The sequence below is a fragment of the Lytechinus variegatus genome, chromosome 4 (assembly GCF_018143015.1).
Source record: "Lytechinus variegatus isolate NC3 chromosome 4, Lvar_3.0, whole genome shotgun sequence".
Lineage (NCBI taxonomy): Eukaryota > Metazoa > Echinodermata > Echinoidea > Temnopleuroida > Toxopneustidae > Lytechinus > Lytechinus variegatus.
In genome coordinates, this window is record NC_054743.1 from 45,758,264 (window position 1) to 45,774,017 (window position 15,754).

Consider the following 15,754-nt stretch of genomic DNA (forward strand, 5'->3'; position numbering starts at 1 on the left):
TGGGAAGTTATCATCCCGATTATTCACTGGAAATAGACATAAAACTTGTTACAAGCTGATACACAAGGTTCATTTTGTAGTCCAGCCCTATGCAACTGCAATGTACAAAAGTACCAAAAAGCTACCAGTCCCGAAAGTTAAAAGAGTAACTTAATAATGTTAAAAAAAAATTTGCGATGTTCTTATGATAGATCTAGTTATTGAAATTCAAACAAAACGAAATTCCAAGCGGCTTATTGTGTAAAATGAGGCCAATATGATTTCATGTCTTAACTGTTAAATAAATAGTCATAATACATTAGAATGAACTGAAATCAGAAAGTGAAACTTTGTTCGATTTTGTTGTAATAACACCATTTAGTCTGGTCCTTTAATCACAATGCATGTTTAATCCTAACAAGATACCCAAAAGCCTTCATTTCTTTCCCCACTATAGTGCCACGATGCAAATATTCTGAAATTAATTATTTGTTTGAAATACATATACATTTATTTTTCAGCGAGTAGTGCATTTTTATCACAATATGTCATTATGCCCAATGCATGTTGGTATTTTTTCATATATATTCTTGGGTTTGGGTCTCATCTCTCCAATTAAATAAAAGTTTTGACAGAATGTTACACTTGAGTGAGCACTGTCCATTTTTATGCAAAGCTCGCACTTTCAGTCAATTGAAATACAACGGATATATTCGAGGTTATTGTAACAATTTTGACACCCAAATTTAAATTTTAACACTTAGGAAGCGCAACCTTTACCCTTTTTTGTGCCAGCAGGATCTGAGGAAATAACTGAATCTAAACAAAAGCTTACATCAGACATTTGCAACATTTTATGACTAAATCTTAATCATTTATTGTGGGTTTACATTTTATTTTTCATTTAATACTTTTTCTCCACACTTTTCCCAAGCTTGATAATGATTGACAAAATGAAAATCAATGCTAAACTATTTAACGTAAATTATAGCTTAGTGTAACACAAATATCGTCACGATTGCCTCGGTGTGTGGGTGAGTGGGGTGGGACGCAATGGCACTCTTCGAAGTGCTTTGGAAAAGGAAACAAGTTAAAAAAAGGTAAATGATATCTTCAAATCAATTTTACTAGCAAAATTCCATGTGTTCTTCATGATTAAGTTCTACTTTTATTCGCATAACTATTTCAAAGTACTGCGCAAATCATTTTTCACTAACTGCACAAAAGTGGTGGTCACTCATACTGAAATATTTTTACAGTCATAACGTCAATTACTGAAATGGATCCATACCAATGTTAAAATGTCGAAAAATCTTGAGGATATTACAAATGTATAACTTTGCAGGATATTTTTCAAAGTGTTAACTTTTTTATATGCACTATATAATACCATACCCCTTATTTGGGAAATTATCATGCTGCATATTTAACTGAAAATAGAAATAGAAATAAAAATTCATAACGATTTTTCATCAAAAAAATAAAAGGAATTGAAACAGAAGAACAAATCATTGTTGGATTATTAGTAGTAATAATGTACACTATTTTACTCTTGTTCTTGGATCACAATGCTTGTTTCTTCCGAATAATAATCCTAATAGCCTTCATTTCTTGCACCACCATACTACTACACTGCAATTATATTGAAATTAATGATTGGTATAATATACAGAATACAAATATTGTTGAGCGAGATTATGTATTTTGTTTATCACAATATGTCGAATGCATGTTGTATCATTGTTAATCAGTAATCCATGTCCATTCTTCATCTAATTGTTCTCTTTTCCTTCAAACCGCTGTGGCGGCTGGGGAGGGTGTGGCGGATAACGAGGGATTCATCTTTATTTTTACACCACCGTTCTACCCCAAAGAGAACAAAAATGTTATTTGTACAATTCATCGTGTTTCATCCGATTGGTGGTGAAATAATCAAAATGAGGCATAATGGTTAGTTGCGTGCATTTGAGTGTCCGAAAGTCCACACACACAGCTTCAACATGGGAACAATGGTTTTCATGAACGTAATATTGTAGGTATCCGGGTATATCTTTATAGCTATCAATAATCTCACACCGGACTGATAATAATGTGACAAGTTTATCCAATTCCATTAATTCGATGTGAATATTACAATTTATTCATTATTTACGTCTCGCTGTTCATTTGAGGGTGTCCATGTTAACAACTCCTGCTATGGCAAACGGTCTGAAACCACCCATATTTTCGAGACGCCAGCACCTTTGTTTTCCCACTGGAATATCCTTAAGGGTCAGAAAGGTCGAGATTGATTGTTATCCCAATGGTTAATAGATTACCTACAGTTTGGTGCGACTGGTATAATGGTTACATCTTATTTTTCTCCCGAACTTTGAGATCGAGCAAGCAGAACATGGCATATTTTGTGTACAACGTCACGTGACTAACGTATGATAGTTTCTGTTCCTAGATCCTTTTCATTTGAAACAATTAATACAGTTCAAACAAACTTAATTAACGCATTCAATGTTTAAAGTAACAATGTTCTTGTACTATAAAGCTTTGCATGCTGATATTTATAATATAGCTTTAGTTTAAGGAAGCAAGTAACTAGAGTCTGGAATTGATTTTGATTCGCAAAGGGTCTGCGTAAGTGTAATATAATATATTATACTAGCAGGTTAGCATCGTCTGCTACGTACATAAAATGAGCGAACATGACCGAAAGTAACCATTATGATAAACAATTATTTTGTATAGCAGTCTTGTAACTTTTTTGTAAAAACTGGGGACTGAAAACAAACTATAATTGCCTTTAAAAGGGTGGACATTCTCAATGACTTGTGCTGTTAACCTCAAATTCAATGGATTGGTAATATCAAAACGATTCAAAACGCATGTATAAAATATGCTGAATTTAGACAATGAGCAGCATATTCAGGGATAAAGAACGATATATTAATTTATGTTAAGAGGTTTACTATTAAACCTACCATTTTAATTAGCATTTTCAACTAAAAAAATCATCATAGAACGTAAATTGGTGTTCAATCTGTCATAATTATTAGCCGATAGAATCTAATAAAACTTGATTCCATCTACCCCGTAATAAATATTATATTTTGGCAGGGTTCCGTTCAATTTCAAGCAATATCCTCAATTTATCTGGAGGAAATCATGGCCAAAGTGAAACACAGACAGAATGCTTAGTAATATTTTATTACTCTTATGTCCAAGTTTAATGAACTAGGTTCATATACTAAATTTCAAAAACTTACCCTTGGCCAAGATTTCAATGTCGACGACGCCGCTGTTGGATTAGCGGCGCCTGTAGTGTCGCTCTCCTAAGCAGGCGAAACCACTGGCGTAATCCATGTTGATGGGTGGGGGGATGACTGAAATATTTTGGCATTTTTTTGCAATCATGTTTTTAGATATGCAAGGAATTGTCATTGATATGTCCACACAGGCGTTCCGTGGGTCACGGCATTGTGGGGGCACCAGCATTTTTTTTTAATCACTGAGTGAGCGCGCAAAGCGCGAGCTGATTTCTTTTTATATTAACACCTAAAAAGGGACATTATAATCAAATTTATGTAATCATGATAGGTACCTGTCTTGCTAAACAATGCGAGCGCGTAGCGCGAGCTGAATTTTCGTATATTTTGATCACCAACAGCGAGATTTTAAGGAATATATTTTAGGAATCCATTAAGAGTATGCATATCTCACCATAGTCATCTAATGCAAGTGCCAAGCGCTTGCTGATTTTATTAGAATTACATTTGAACACATGAAACACTCTTTGTCATTGCAATAATGATTATCATACGCATCTCACCAATCAAATATTGCGAGCGCGAAGCGCGAGCTGAAAATTTAGATAATTCAGACCTGAAGTGGGGCATTCTAAGGTTTCTTTGTAGGAATTAACTAGGACCATATAGGTATTTCATTAACCAAATGATGCGAGCGCGAAGCGCAACCTGAATTTTTTTCATATTCAGATCAGAAGAACATGAAGAAGGGACATTTTAAGGACTGATTTTAGGATTTCATGAAAAGCAGACATATCTCACCAATCAACTAATGCGAACGTAATCACGGACAGGAAATGTTTATATATACGGAGACCTTAACATGGGGCAATCACTTTTTGAGTCACGTAAAAGAAGCACATGTCAATATATGATAACTCAAGTGCTAGAAAATATATTTGGTTTATATTGACCTGAAAACGTGATGTTTTAGTACAACAGGAATATATATCTTGTTAAACAGACAATGCGAGCACCAGGAACAATGAAGACGTAGGCCCTGGGCAAATTATGTTTCATAAAGTTATTATAAAATGTTTCTTATGTAATGTAACATAAATAATTATAATATAACATTATAATGAATTATATTTTCCTCTTTCCCACTACGTTTCTCTTCTTTTCCCCGCTTTTTTTTTTTTTTGGGGGGGGGGGCATGTGCCCCCCATGCCCCCCCCCGGTAGTTACGCCACTGTATGTCCATATGGCAAATACCCCTCCGATATTGTTATCTTTTTTACCCCATGATGGTTTAATGGTTTTATTAGAGATTACATTCAAAATGTTTTGACATTCCATCTTAATCCCTTCCCTCCAAAATCCCAACATTGATGAATTGGTAGAAACGGGGATTCTCTTCAACGTTTTAGGAAGAATTTTCACCAACAAAACAATTATCTCATGCGATTTTTTTTTCATTTCTTCCGTAAAAAGTGGGGGGATGTTTGTACATGCCATCGCCCCTCCTCGAAAAGTGGGGGATATATCCCCCACCCCCCGGGGATTTACGCCAGTGGGCGAAACAAAAATGCATTTCTTATAGGTACACTACTATTCATACATGTAGATTTGTTTTAAAAAAATTGTTGGATTTTGGGTAATATAGACAAACAAACCTGTAATGTTTTTTTGTGTTTCTTTTCTGTTTTATTTTTTGTGCGTTTTTTCTATGAAATTTTTATCAAAATGTAACTTATTCATAATGTACAATGTTATTCTACGATGATGCTAGACATGATTATGAAATATGTTACTCTGACATTTCTTTATAATTATGAGATGGTTATACCAAATAAAAGTGTAAAAAAATAATGTGATTTATTTTCGGTTTATTCTATTTTTATAATGATATAATCATTTACAAATTGAATTACCGTTTTCATACAAAACTATGTTATAAATTAATGCAACGCTGTTTAATATATTTAAAAAAAATTAAATATGTTTGAAAATCATGAATAACGAAGTCGTAACATATTAAATCATCAATCAAGTATGATTGTTTAACATGTGAAAAACATATAAAGAGGAATGCATAATATCTTTAAAAAGCATATTTATCTTCCACATCAGCATATTTATCTGTGCTTGCTTTTAAAAATGCATCATTCCTTGTGGCTGCACCAACTGGGGGAAATTGTTTAATTTCGTTTAAAAAAAACGAAAATGACTACGTGAAAAGGATACTTTTGCGGTTGATGCTAGGGATGATAACGTTGAATAGAACTCTTTATGAAGTGAGGGACTGGCGTTTCCATATTTATCATCGAGAAGAAGTTCCCTGAGATGAGGCATCTTACAAATGAACTGAGCGAGATCACGTGATGCAGACAGACGTTGACTGAGATTAATGTAATTGATATCAAGACGCTCAATAATGAAGAAAGAAAATTACGTCATCAAAGAAGGGCTTGAATGAGCCATTATAAATACTCATGTACCTGGATTTGAATAAGAATACTGGGAATTATTTGCGCGAGGTTGGAATGCCGTTACAGTATTTACCAATAATAGCAATGTTGACATTAAAACCAAGGCTGAATAATCCCTCCATTCTTTCGAAATAGAGGCCTGGTATAAATATTGTATAATTTTTTGTACATTTTACTTTTAATGAGTTAAAACGATAGATCTTTGTAATTTTGTGCTTGTACTCGTTATTCACCCTTTTACCTTAAGGTCATTGTACTAGTACGACTAATCATGAAAAACATTATCACAGTGGCAGCCATTTTGGAATTTTGCAAATTAGACGTCTTTTCATCACTTGGATTTTCTAAACGTGTATTTTTTTTAACTTCATGGAAATGCATTATACTGAAATAAATTGTACTGCAATTATTTGCACGAGAGGACTGTTTATGATAAATTTGTTATGCTAAGTGTCAATATTTCGAAATGTTAAATTGATTGACCTTTACCAGCCCTCCGGGGTTTTAAAGGTCGAGACTTATAATGCAAAATTATCTCTAGAATGTAAAGATGCCATAAAATCATTATTAAATAACTATTTTGCAACAAAACCGTATTTATCGTGAAACAATGATGCAAAAAGGTCAATATTTTGATATTTGGCAAGTTTGGAGTTACTTGACTGAAAACGTGTGATATCAAGACGCTCAATCTGCCATAATAGTAAGATGATGAAGAAGCCAAACTACGTCATCAAACAAGGGCTTGATTAACCACTACACTCTATTCTACCTTCAGCGCAATGAGGAGAGCTGGACGACATCCTTTTTTACATCAATAACCATGTCTGAACATTACGTAATAAACAGAGTGAAAAACTGGACTAATTTTCTTCATTTCATATAGTTTATGCATGTTCATGGCTGTATAATCAAACTTGTATGAAGTAATGGATATGAGTTAAATTGCACACTAAACAGATGTCAATATGGAAGGCAAAATCATGATTATTAGGATTTATGATCATTCCTTGTGGTTGTACTTGGGGAGGGGGGATCGTTATTTAATTAATTGATTTATTTTTCAAATAAATGAATGAAATGAAAATAAAAAGAAATATGTTTGGTCACATGATGACCTTTAAACCAATCAGCATACAGGATTCAATTTATGTAGGTTATAATGCACACTATTCTATCTTCAGTGGAATGGAGGGAACTTGAAGACCTGTTTGTATGTAAATATACCCAATGTTATAATCATTTCAACTTGTTTATTAAGTAAACGTTTAAAAAACACAATGAACAGATGTCACTATGGAAGGTGCAAGTAATCAATACAAGTTCAGAAGATGCTGATCATCGTGGTAGTAAAAAGGAAATAGCTGTAGGAGTTGATCTGTGGATAAATTAAATTATTATTGAGACGTTCCGACTACACCTGTTAGTCTTAATCGGGCAATGAGGACAGTCGCCGCTTGGTTGTTATACAGTATACTGTTCTACTATATATTATTAGTGGGATGATAATACAGCCCCCCCCCCCGGAAATGTGATATATTATTATCCTCCAGGATCGACGCATTTATTTATTTGTTTAAAAAGAGGGAAGCCCATTCATTAATATGTTCGTCTACCATGGGGCCCTGTGACAATGTACATAGCATAGCATTACATTTATAAGAATTCATTTACATAGTAGCATCATAAGTTAGTAAATAAACTAGTAAGTACATGTGAAGGAAACTTACAACTAAAGTTGCTAGTAAAAAACAGTCAGTTATCAATAAAAGTACAATTATTTAACATAAAAACAGATGACGTTAAATTATTACATGTATTGTTACAATCACAATTAGCCAAAATCTGTAAAATCAAGAAAGTAACCTGAAGTTGTGAGCAGAGGCGTCGATTATGGGGGGGCAGGGGGGGCGATCGCCCCACCAATGAAAATATTGGGGGGGCAAACATATCGTTTTGCCCCCCCAATAATTCCGCATGTGCTAAAAATAAAATAAGATTGTAATGTTACACAGAAATCAGCAAGCGAGATTGAGATACACAACTCGTTCTTCGTCTAAAATCGTGCTCAAAATGTCCACTTTTCAGATTGGAATATCAAAAAATTTCAGCTCGCGCTTCGCGCTCGCATCATTTGTGAAACAAAAACCCATACTTTCCATGATTAAATAGGTGAATATGGTCCCGTTTTCAGTTCTAAACCTCAAAAGAACTCCCACTTCGATTTGCAATAATCTTTTGTTGGATATATATCTTGTTCTTTATCAAAAACGTCCATTAAAGTCAATTTTTTTTCATATCGAAATATCAAAATTTTCAGCTCGCGCTTCGCGCTCGCATTAATCTGCTGGTGAGATATATATATATGTGTGTGTGTATATATATAGGCATATGTGTGTGTGTGTGTGAGTTTGTTTGTTTTGTGTGATCGAGCGCCTTTGGAAAATTGATTCATGATTTTGCCCCCCCAATCTGAAAAATGGATCGACGCCCCTGGTTGTGAGTCGAACAAAATATCGAAATAGATGGCCGAATGTAAATTATGAAAGTGATTTCGGAAACCCTTGAAAAGAAGAACTCTCATGGGTCAAAAGTAGCTAATGCTATATGCTTCATCAAATGATATTTAAATGATGCAAGGCGAATTTCAGATCTATAGACCAATTTCACGGCCGGTTTATGTATTTGGCCCTCTATCGGCGACGCCATTGCTGCGGTGGGCAAGTGCGCTGACCGCGATTGGCTCTGTGTACAAATTCAATGAAAGATTACAGATAAGCTCAGATTTTGTGTCATTAACTTCATCATAAATCAATAAAATAAAGCATGGACACCTGGGTAGACGATGTAAAACAATGGCCATATCTGACCGATGAAGGTATGATGAATTTTTGCACTTTGGCTACTTTTTCCCCTTAGTTTTGTCAGTAAAGTGAGTTGATGATGGAATCGCTGTTGGTTTTCATCAGGGAGCTCACTTCTTGTTGCTAAAAAATTGCGTTAGAGTAGCGGGAGAGTGAACGAGACATAGAGAGAGAGAGAAAGAGAGGATGAGAGAGGGGATGAGAGAGGGGAGAGGGGGAGAGAGTATGTGTGAGAGGAGGGGGATAGTGAGAAGGGGGGGGGGGGTGCTAGCGAGAGAGTGTGTGAGAGAGGGAGAGAGAGAGAGATAGTGTAATACAGACAAGGGGATAGTGAGAGGGAGAGAGAAAGTGGGGTAGTGTGAGATAGAGAGGGAGAGAGAGAGGGGCTGATATTTCCATCTAAGCATGATCAAATAAATCCCCCCCCCCACAAAAACCCCACCATCACCACATTTTATGCAGGCCTATAAGTATCCAAAAGGAGGGGGCAAGGCAAGATAATAAAACAGAGAGGAAGGGGAAGAGAGGGTGGCCAGGCCCCTTTTTCATAAAAAGTTGTTATGATAGCAACTCTTGCTGGAATGGCAACTTTTATTATAAAAGCCAATCAGGAAGCAGAATTCTCACTTTTGCCATGGTAGTTACCATTCCAGCAGGAGTTGCTATCATAACAACTTATGCATGAGATACGGCTTCACACACAAACAGGCTTCATGAGTCCAAGGCGAGTGAATTTCACATTCACTTTGCTTCCAGCTTTCTCCAATTGTTGTGGCAATTGAACACAGCACAGCTGCGGCCTGAACTTCTCCGATTAATGCTCATTGTGAATCTTACAAGAAATCTGCTCAATTGGTCCAAAATAAAAAAAAACGAACGAATGTACCAAATACCCTATTGACTTGTGTACTATAAAAGTTGATTCGCCCACCGCAGCATGGCGACCAGTCTGCTGCCCTCTCACGTTGTGAAATTGGTCTATTGGTAGCCGGGTTGGTACGTATACAGTGCGTATCAAAAAAAAGTTTACACTTTGAAAAAGTCCTATAAAATTATACATTTGTAATATCCTGAAGATGTTTACACATTTTAACATTGGTACAGATCCATTTAAGAAAATGACGATATAACTATCGAAAACTATTTCCGCTTGAGTGAGTACCACTTACTTTTGAAAAGTTAGTGGAGAATGATTTGCACAGAACTTTGAAATAGCTATGCGAATAAAAGTAAACCTTTAACAGGAAGAACACGTAGAATTTAGCAAGTAAAATTTATTTGAAGATATCTTTTACCTCTTTTAACTTGTTTCCTTGCCCAATACACTTCGAAGAGTGCATTGCGCCCCGCCCTACTTCCCCACACACCAAGGCCATCAAGACGATATTTGATTTACACTGAGCTGTGATTTACATAAAATGAATTAGGCCCGATTTTTATTTCATTAATAATTGTCAAGCATGGGAAAAGTGTCGAGAAACATGTAACAAAGGAAAAATTAAATTTCAACCCACTTTAAATAATCAAATCTTAGTGAACAGTTGCTGGAGATGTCTGATGTAAATTTTTGTTCAGATTCAGTTATGTCCTCAGATCCAGTTGGCACAAAAAGGGTAAAAGTTGTGCTTACTAAGTGTTGAAATTTCAATTTGGGTGGCAAATTTGTTTAAAAATGCTTGAATGTATCTGTTTTATCTTAATCGACTAATAGTGCAAGGAAAATGTAGGAAAACTGTATCGCAAGGTAAGTTTGATTTTACCCTTTCCTCTTGACACTGCGTGAAAACGAGCATTTCTGCGCAAACAGATTTCTGCGAGCTTTAAATAAATGGATAGTGCTCACTCAAGTGTTACATTCTGTCAAAAATTTTACTTTCATTGGATAGATTAGACCCAAACCCAAGATTATATGTGAAAAAATTACCCACATGTTGTATATTTTTTTAATTCCCAGAGCTTTTTCAAAGTGTAAACTTTTTTTGATACGCACTGTATAGGGAAGGGCCGTCATAGCATAAATGCGTTTTTACGGTATTCTGTGCAACATTTAGGGAGTACTAGGCATAATTATGTATTATGAAACAATAAAGAAATATGTTTGAAAGTTTTCATTGTTCTTCCTTTAAAACCATAGCAAAATAAAACTCACTGTCAAACCATATTGACACAAAACAAGCAAACATTGTACATGTCTTGCCGATCTTAGACCTAAGAGATGTACTGTCAACCTATTAATTATTAACGGATTCTTAAAATTATATTCTGCTAGCCCACTGTGACTCCCCGTCCCTGTTTCTCCACCGTTTGTGTATCTCTCTCCTTCTCTATCACTCTCTTTCTTTTCTCACGTATTAAATTAGGAAAATTTAAAGAGTAAGCTTTGCGGCCATGCCCGCTCCAAAACTTCAATCGCCAAGATTATGAGAAAAAAAGACAAAAAGGTAAATGAGTGAATGTACCATTTTCTATATTGTTTTCTCAACCAATTCCAAAGTTAGCTAAGAGGGTCATTTTTTTGCTTGCTCTCTTCGATCCCTTAAGATTTGTTTTCACTACACAATGTTTTGCCCCCACAATTTAGGGGGTTGATCATGCAACCCGCACGAGGCTTTTGAATATGACAAAAGTCAGCTAATATGTGATCAAGTTGATTATTGTTTATAATATTCATTCAGAATAAAAGATTTTTGCTGCAAATAAAAAGGGAAAAGTAAACTACTGTAACCTGCATTTGTAGTAATTATCTGCAGTATTATCCTAACAGTAAAACAACAGTAAATACATTATATTGGATGGCTCATTTTTTTTATTCTAGCCTATGGGATATTCGAAGGTTATCAGTCCTTTGTCCAATACGCTCTCGTATTGATGCAGACCACTGATGTAGACAAAATGTGCATTTATATTGCATTTCTAAAACACTTTATAACAATCCATATCATCAGAATTTATTAATATTGATTACAATAATCATTGTCAAAATCATGATCAGTTATCATTATAACTGTTTTCATATTGTTCAAAATCATTATCATTATTATTACTAGTATTATCATCTTTAATAAGTGTCATCATTTGACCTTTCAATATTATGATCTTACTAATCAATTAAAATGGTGACAATTATGATCATAAAATAAAGTGGATGACACTACCACTACTTGTATTTTGGCCATTATTGTCATTGAACATGAGCAACAATTTATATATTTAAGTTTATTACAGAAAAGGCCAATAAATGTATAACAACAAAAAGTCTTGAAATTCCAAGCTTCAAAATCCTTAGAGAATGAAACCTTTGGAACAAGATAGCAAATGGGAAAACAGAAATATCAAAGAAACAGATCAACGCAAGTTTGAGAAAAAATAGACAAATAATGAGAGAAAATTATGAGCATTTGAATATTGTGATCACTAATGCTATGGAGGTCATCAAACTGGCAATGCTATAGAGATGTGTGATGTCACTGGTGCACAACTCTCCCTATTACTTAAGTATCACTCAAAATTGCCTTGTTTATAACATCTATCAATGGATCATGTGTTCTTTCTATAGGAGGGCATGTAATAAAGATTTTTAAAGAAATACATCATGGATAAAGATTTGACATCACCACAAGAAAAAGCAGAAAGAGATATTTTGAAGATATTTTACAGTGACATCACACATCCTTGTTGCATTGCCAATTGGGGGATCTCCGTAGCATTGTTGATTGCAATATCTAAATGCTCATAACTTTCTCAGTATTTGTCCGATTTAGCTCAAATTTTCTTTCTTCTTATTCCTTGATATTTCTGTTTCGACACAAGCCTACTTATTCCAAAGGTTTCATTCCCCGTTAAGGTCAAGGCCGAACCTTGAAAGTCTTAGGCCAATCCTTTGAAAAAGTTTGCCTCAAGGCCAAGGCCGATTATCAACGCACTACAACACTGGCTGAAATATTTTTTTTTGTCAAATGATATTCCTGTTTATCATTAACCAGTGATGCTAATTGTCAATATTCTGAAACGTTAATTCATTGACCTCTGCCAGCTCTTGATGGTCAATGGTTAAGACAAATGATACACGATATCTGTCTAGAATAGCAGGGTTCCTTTAAAGTCAATACCAAATAGCCCTTTTTTGTACTATAACCATATTTATTATTACTAACAAATGATGCAAAAGGTCATTTACCTCTAAAGGTTAGCAGAAGTCAAATCTGAAAATTTACATCTCAATTTTAAACTGGATATTATGACAAGATATAGCAATAGTGAAAGGTTAATGCTTAAATCAAGTTTTTTTAAAGTGCTAGGATCAGATCAGTGTCTGTACAACTACGATTAATCATGAAAGATTCTCACGATGGCAGCCATTTTCATTTTTTTTTCTACCACTTAGATTTTATAGACTGGTACTTTTGGGGACTTCATGGAAATGCATTGTGCTGAAATTAATTGTACTGCAATATTCTAAAAGTTTATTGACCTTTGCCAGCTCTCCAGGGTCAAAGGTCAAAAATTATAAAACACACCAATTATCTCTAGAATATAAAGATGCCATAACAATCAATATTAAATAGTTTTTTTTTAACAAAACCATGTTCATCATGTAATAATATTGCATAGGCACCAATATTTTGATATTTGGATTTGGGTGACTGAGATCAATACGTGTGATATCAAGACGCTTAATCTGGAATAATAGTAGTAACAATTGAAAAAAAAATACGTCATCCACCACTACACTCTTTTCTACCTTCAGCGGAATAGAGTAGAGCTGGGAGACATCCCCCTTCTTATTTTAAATCGATAGTACATGTATACGAATAATGAATGTTAATGAGTGCAATGGACAGAATATTTCATGAGGCGAAAGATGAAATGATCAATTCAACAAGGCTGATAAATTCAAGCATTTTGTGACAATTTTGCCACCCAAATTGAAATTTCAACACTTAATAAGCACAACCTTTTCCTTATTTGTGCCAGCTGGATCTGAGGACATAACTGAATCTTAACAAAAGTTTATATCAGACATCTCCAGCATTTCTTTACTCAGTTTTTTTATCATTGAAAGTTGGTTTACATTTCAGTTTTCATTTAACATTTGTTTCTCCACAGTTTTCCCGAGCTTAGCAATGATTAACTAAATGAAAATCAAGCTTAAGCCATTCCATGCAAATCACAGCTCAATGTAAAGCAAATATCGTCACGATGGCCTCGGTGTGTGGGGAGTGGGGTGGGGCGAAATGCACTCTTCGAAGTGTTTTGGGCAAGGAAACAAGTCAAACAATGTAGAAGATATCTTCAAATCAATTTTACTAGCTAAATTCCATGTGTTCCTAATTATTAAGGTCTACTTTTATTCGCATAATTATTTCAAATTTCTGCGCAAATAATTTTTCACTAACTTTTCAAAAAATAAGTGGTGCTCACTCAATCGGAAATATTTTTCGACAGTTATATCGTCATTTGCTTTAATGGACCTGTACCAATGTTAAAATGTGGAACAATCTTCAGGATATTACAAATGTATAATTTTACAGGATTTTTTCAAAGTGTAAACTTTTTTTTGATACGCACTGTATTGGCATGAAAGCGTGATGTTTTGGTACAACAGGATTATATATCTTGTTAAACAGACAATGCGAGCACATGGAACAATGAAGACGTAGGCCCAAGTTATTATGTTTTATAAGGTTATGATAAAAATGTTTCTTATTTAATGTAACTTAAATAATTATAATACAACATTATAATGAATTATATTTTCTTCTTTCCCACTACGTTTCTTTTCCTTTCTCCCTCATTTCTCCTTTTCCCCTTTTTTTTTTTTTGGGGGGGGGGTGGTCAGCCGATGGGGGGGGGGGGTGTTGCACCCACAAATGTAATAACGCCCACAAATGTAATAACACTTTACCCACAAATGTAATAACGCCCACAAATGTAATAACACTTTACCCACAAATGTAATAATTTCACCCACAAATGTAATAAAGCACTTTACCCACAAATGTAATAATTTTCGATCGCCCACAAATGTAATAATGACTTTACCCACAAATGTAATAAATTTGAAGGGATTTTTGGCAAATCCGTTCTGAACTAAAATCGTATAGTAATGCGTTCATATAGCACAAAAGTGCAAAGTCTCTTTTCCTGACCCGGTTAATTAACAAATTAGAATATAAATCCAAAGTCTTTATTCCAGACCCGGTTGTTTCAAAAATAATAATATGAGCCCAAAGTCTTTATTCCAGACCCGGTTGTTTCAAAAATTATAATATAAGTACAAAGTTTTTATTCCAGACCCGGTTGTTTAAAAAATAATCATATGAGCCTAAAGTCTTTATTCCAGACCCGATTGTTTCAAAAATGATAATATAAGTCCAAAGTCTTTTCTCCAGACCCGGTTGTTTAAAAAATTATAATATAAATCCAAAGTCTTTTTCCAGACCCTGTTGTTTAAAAAATTATAATATAAATCCAAAGTCTTTATTCCAGACCCGGTTGTTTAAAAATAATAATATAAGCCCAAAGTCTTTATTCCAGACCCGGTTGTTTCAAAAATAATATGAGCCCAAAGTCTTTATTCCAGACCCGGTTGTTTCAAAAATTATAATATAAGTACAAAGTCTTTATTCCAGACCCGGTTGTTTAAAAAATAATCATATGAGCCTAAAGTCTTTATTCCAGACCCGATTGTTTCAAAAATAATAATATAAGTCCAAAGTCTTTTCTCCAGACCCGGTTGTTTAAAAAATTATAATATAAATCCAAAGTCTTTTTCCAGACCCGGTTGTTTAAAAAATTATAATATAAATCCAAAGTCTTTATTCCAGACCCGGTTGTTTAAAAAATAATAATATAAGCCCAAAGTCTTTATTCCAGACCCGATTGTTTAAAAAATGATAATATAAGTCCAAAGTCTTTTCTCCAGACCCGGTTGTTTCAAAAATTATAATATAAATCCAAAGTCTTTATTCCAGACCCGGTTGTTTCAAAAATAATAATATGAGCCCAAAGTCTTTATTCCAGACCCGGTTGTTTAAAAAATTATAATATAAGTACAAAGTCTTTATTCCAGACCCGGTTGTTTAAAAATAATCATATGAGCCTAAAGTCTTTATTCCAGACCCGATTGTTTCAAAAATGATAATATAAGTCCAAAGTCTTTTCTCCAGACCCGGTTGTTTCA

The 15,754-nt window shown here is 34.4% G+C and overlaps 1 protein-coding gene across 1 annotated transcript in view; it reads right to left on the reverse strand.

The window, feature by feature from the left end:
* The window catches only part of LOC121413025, a 61,728-nt gene that overhangs the window by 13,651 nt on the left and 32,323 nt on the right, over positions 1 to 15,754 (reverse strand). The window lies entirely within an intron of this gene.